Source organism: Megascapheus bottae, chromosome 1 (assembly GCF_031878675.1).
Source record: "Megascapheus bottae isolate mThoBot1 chromosome 1, mThoBot2.hap1, whole genome shotgun sequence".
In the NCBI taxonomy this organism is placed as follows: Eukaryota; Metazoa; Chordata; class Mammalia; order Rodentia; family Geomyidae; genus Megascapheus; species Megascapheus bottae.
In genome coordinates this window covers 96,010,931-96,016,936 of record NC_143509.1, presented here as the reverse complement: position 1 = coordinate 96,016,936, position 6,006 = coordinate 96,010,931, and positions in this window count along the sequence as shown.

Below are 6,006 nucleotides of genomic sequence, written 5' to 3'. Positions count from 1 at the left end.
GGATTAGCTGGAAATGCTTTCTAACATGAACAACTTAAAATAGAAAATATATGATGTTGATTTGAAAAGTTATGATGTAAAATTCATAGGAGATATTTATATTACCAATAAAGCATTCATGCATTTAGAAAGCTTCACTTAAAAAGAATTTAAAAATTTAAAATCCTAGCTAAGATTTGATTTAGTGACAACCACAGTAGGGCATAAGAACAGGAAAAGATGTACTTCATTTGAAAAAGTGCCAGAATCTTTAGAATTTAAGTATATCACAGAAAATACTAGCATTGTGATGGTAAAAAAGAAGTAAATATTATTCATTGAACAAAAAGGACAATGAGTTTGGTGTTACTTTTGGATCATTTGAAAAATATTTTGATGTACCATATGCATAATATATACATAGGCATTTTATATACAGAAATATATAAAGCATTTTAAAAAGTTAATTAAAAAACAGATTTTTATTTTCCGTCACAAGCAATTATGTTCCTTGACCTCTTGTGTGAAGTATCAGGAAGAGAAATCTCATACTGGTAAAATGTTTTCTTAAACCATCTTCAATAACTGCTTGGAAAATAAACATCAATAAAATAAAACAATTGTGCGAGAAGCACTTTCAAATTGGAAAGATACTAGTATAGTATTAGATGCCCATAGACTAGAACAGAGCTTCAGAAAATAAGAAATATTTGGTTTGTAAGTTAAAAGAATGAATTATCTTGTAAATATTTTCAGAGATAAAATGGTGATATCCTTGAAATTGTGAAAAATCTTAGGCAGTTGGAACAGAGGAGAGGCTTATTTCTATGTACACATAAAACATGTATACATAAAAACAACTATCAGATTTACACAACTAAAAGCTTATATAGTATTTTATATTCAGTAAAAAAAACAAGTTCTGAGGCCTAAAAATTCAGCTAAATTGAAAAAATAAAATTGCTTTACAAAAATATGAAACCATCCTTAAAATCAAAGTTGTGACTTAATTGTTTTGAATTTTTTCTGAGGATGGATTTTCAAAGTAATGAGCCTCCTTTGTTGTGGCTTGTCACACCCAAGCTAGAAAAGTATAAAAATCTAGGTACAGATGGTGACATTCATTCTCAGAACACTCGCCTTCAACACCAACCCCAATCCTCACCTGCTGACACAATGAGCTACTACTACGGCAACTACTACGGCGGCCTGGGCTATGGCCTTGGTGGCTTTGGTGGCCTGGGCTACGGCTATGGTTCCAGCTATGGCCTTGGGGGCTATGGTGGTTATCGGTATGGCCACTATCGCCCCTTCTTCTATGGTGGATACACTTCCTCTGGATTTTACTGAAAACATGGCTGTTGTGATGCCCTAATCCAGAATCCATCACTCAAGCTGGAATCCATCCCCAGTAGTGGTATCTGCAGGAGCATTTCTTCATCTTATCTGTGAAGTTTTACAGCATGTTATTTTAATAAACATAATTTGAGAACATTAAAAACCTTGTTTTGTCCTTATTTACATACCTAAATATTTGTCTTTACACTTTGGGCATGTGTGTAGTATATAACATTAAAGTTTCTTTTCCCTGCATTATTTTCTACTTCCTGACCTCTAATCTGATACTCTCTAGCCAGTGACTCCTCCACTGATGAATATGAACACAGGCATTCTTCCATCTGTTTTGAGATTGTGTAGAACAATTATAGTTAATTGCACCTAATTCTTGTGATGGTATAATTATATAATGTACTCCTGTATACAAAACACATCACAAAGTTGTTCAATGATACATTTATTCTCATTTTAGTGCACTCAGAAATGAATATTTTTAGTAAATTTCTCCTTTAAGTTTAGGTAGTTTATGAATGCTCTGTGCTTCCATCAGCAGGTGACTTCTTAGAAATAAAAAAGAGGGCTCCATCTGGCTTATCTGCAGACCTCATTTATCTCCAGATTTGAACTCTGAAGAGCTAGAGATTGTGGGAATAAGTTTTATCTATGTTCAATTACTTGCTTTGTATCATGTGCCAATTAATTTTGTAGGTAAAACCTTCTCTTCATACATTAACAGATTGAGCATTCATTTTGAATCAATGCAGGCCAGCTTTCTTTCCTTCAATTCATACTGAATATGTGTAGTTGTTGTAGTTGGCAATTGTTTAAACCTTGAAATATTTAAAGGTGTATATCTTCCTTCCTTCTTTCCTTCCTCCTTTCCTCCCTTCCTTACTTTTTCTTTCTTTCTTTCTTTCTTTCTTTCTTTCTTTCTTTCTTTCTTTCTTTCTTTCTTTTCTTCCTTTCTTCCTTCCTTCCTTTCTTTCTTTCTTTCTTTCTTTCTTTCTTTCTTTCTTTCTTTCTTTCTTTCTTTCCTTGTTTCTTCCTTTCTCTTCTCTTTTCCTTTCTGTCTTTCTCTTTCTGTTTCTTTCCTTCCTTCCTTCCTTCCTTCCTTCCTTCCTTCCTTCCTTCCTTCCTTCCTTCCCTCTTTCCTTCCTTCCTTCCTCTCTTCCTTTGTTCCATTTTTAACTTCTTTTCCTTCCTTCTTTCTTTCTCTTTTCTACACTTTTATTTTTTGCAGATTTTATGATGCTGAATAAATACTATTACTATATTTTACAATTTAATTAGTATACATAAATTGCTCAGAATGTTTAATTGTGAGATTATCATACATGGATACAATGTACCCATCAGAATTTAATCCTCTATAATCATCTTATCCCTCTTTCACTTTCCTAAAACAATGCCATAATGCATGTATGAACATGTCAACAAAACTCCCCTCTCTCCATTTCCTCCCACCTTTTGAGATAGCATCCTGAGTAGAATATAGTATAAAATAGCACAGCGAGATTTTAAAACACGTTGAAGAAAATTTTCTTTGCCACAAGAGCAGTGCGAAAAGTTATACTTAACAGACAATACTTGTAAACCAGATAAAATGCTGCTGTGACAGCCCTTGTCTTGACAAAGAAGTCCGAGCTCAGGCTCTTCATCTTGTGCCATAAATTGGGCTTTAGGAAATAAATTTTGAGGACTTTGGTATTTTCAGTAAAAATAAGGAAGAAAATTTGGGGTAAAATCAAGTTTTCAGGAATTATGACTAGAATGAAGATGGTGTTATTGTGTGTAAATCGTACAGAGGAAGTACACATTCCAATGGAAGAGCAATGAAAATTTCAGTTCAGAAAATTTCCCTCTACTGCATTGCTGCTGTGATTGCCAAAGGAGTAGAATGTGTTGGGAGAATGTTATTATGTCCACATGTTCATGCACTTAAACTTTTTCATAGTTTCTATTTATCCATTAATTCTGGATGTAAAAAATACTGAAATTTTTAGCTAATATGATTAATTTGCCTTTCAATTAATTTTCCAAAATTTTGTTCACTACCAGAGTATCCTTGTTTAGGTTTTAAAATAGAGATAATTTGGTACTAATGTTTTATAGTGTGTGTTTCTTAATATAATTTACTTTCTGTCTTTGTGATTTTTTTTTACATCTTTTATAGCACAGATAAGGTGTACAAGTATACTGTAGATTGATTGCCTCAGTATCTTAACCTTCCTCCACTTTTAACAGGTTAAAATTCACATTTAAAAAAAAATTGAGCCAAACAACAGTGGACCATGGCTACTCCTAGCTACTCAGGAGGCTGAGATCTGAGGACCATGAATAGAAGACAGCCAAAGCAGGGAAATCTGTGAGATTCTCAACTCCAGCTAATTCCACAAAATCTGGCAGTAGAGCGGGGCTTATGTGTTAGAGCATTAACCTTGAGCATAAGAGCTCAGGGACAGTTCCCAGGCCATGAATTCAGGCAAATGAACATAGAAAATAAGAGATACTGGAGTTTGCACTTGGGGTCTTGCGATCGTAGGCAGATGGTTCTCCCAAGTACACAGCACCCTTGAGGAGGTATGTGAATTTTGGTAAGACCTGGTTAGCCTGTGAGTGACTGTTTCTTTGGAACAGGGAAGATTAAAAATTGAGGGAAGGAAAATGAAAAAAATCACATTATATATCCATAATTATGAAATCACGTAGTGTCCATCATATGAAGAAACATAACTTGTAATTAACAAAATTCCCAAAGTATGGATTTCCTTTGTGATTTAATAAAGTTTTAAGGAGTTACATCACCTCATTCTAAATTGTGTACTTTCCTTTTCTTTGATCACTGGCCGATTGAAATCTAAAAAAAAATGAGCTTCATCATAATTATTTAAACTTATTAAGGCAGTAATGAGAAATTTCAAAACTTGACAGTTTAACTTTAAAATAAATTTGATTTCAAAGACAATGTAATAATTATAAACTAAAAAGAGCTTGTGTTTGCCTCATGTGTAGAGAAGATGAATAGAAAAACATGAGTCCATGACTCAAGTTGTAAAATGCTTGCCAAGTAATTATGAGACCCTGAAGTCAAGTCCCTTTACCACTTATAATGAAAAGAAAACAATTCTGTGAAAGACACTGTGACCTTAAAATATCAATAGTTTGTTAGTAGCTATGTTCTGGCATGGTTGAAAGAAACGGTAAGGAGAACAGGAAGGTATTATGTCACACTGGAAAACACTGACAAACCTTTAGAATGAAAATCCAATTACTAAGTATTAATGTGAGAGTTTGCACATAATGATAACAGAAATGTCACAGAAGCTTTGATGGGAAGACTACTGAAAATTAGGCTTGGACTACTTTTTGACAAGACTTGAAAAATCATCTTTACTAATAAAAAATTTAAAAGTTATCACTATAAAATGCAGACTTGAACAAGATGAGGGGTAGGGGTCGGGGGGGGAGGGAAATGGGGACCAAGACATGAGAAAGGGTATCAATGTTTATGAAGTAATGCACCTTCTATCTGGTGAGTATAATGTAACCCTTCTATTAATTACAATAAAATATGAAAAAATGCAGACATGATAGAAAACTTATATGTGTATATGTCTTTTCTGAAAATATATATTCCCATGTCTCAAATTGATTTCCCTCATGAAGGGATATAGGATTTTTCATTAGTTTCATTTTTATTCACAGAGGTGAGAAGACCATGCCTGTGAATGAGAAGCAAAACAGATGATATTCGTTTACAATGACAAACCCTTATGCTAGCCGAAATAAAGGAGTGTGATTTCTAAGATACACATTTTACCAACTATGAGAACATGCACTAGGAGGACTGGATAATGATTATTCAGTAAAATTCCTGTTTGGAGTACCAAATTAAAATGGAATTCAAAGCGATCTAGTCTTCATTTATATTCAGAGGAATCTTTAATATGCAAAGCAAGGCTTAATACTGAAATGGACTTTCAAAGTAAGGACACTCCTTTGTTGTGGCTTGTCAGAACTCCACTGGGAATGTATAAAAGCCCATGTGCACATGGTGACATTCATTTTCAGGATCCTCACCTGCTGACACAATGAGCTACTACTATGGAAACTACTATGGTGGCCTGGGCTATGGCCTTGGTGGCTTTGGTGGCCTGGGCTACGGCTATGGTTCCAGCTATGGCCTTGGGGGCTATGGTGGTTATTGGTATGGCTACTACCGCCCCTCCTTCTATGGCAGATACTTGTTCTCTGGCTTTTACTGAAAAGATGGCTGCCATGTTGATCTGATCCCACATCCATCACTGAGGCTGGCTTTCCCCCCCACACGTATTGCTGACTGCAGGAAGATTTCGTCATCCTTCTGCTATTTCTGGCCATGTTATTTCAATAAACATTACTTGAGCACACTGCCAACCTTGTTTGATTCATATCTGTGCACCTATAAATATCTTTATTCATAATTTTGTGAGTGTTATTTCATTGAAGCCTGTTTTCTTTGTATTATCAACTTCCTCAACTCCAATTTGATACTCCTTTTTATTAATTTATTCCTTATTATAAGCTTATCTTTAAATAGTACAAAGGAGTTTCCACTTGACAATGCAGTTAAAGAACACCGTGCATCTTGATTTCTTTAGCCAGTGATTTTGTCACAGAATGTGGTGTATACTCACGCACTGTTCTTCC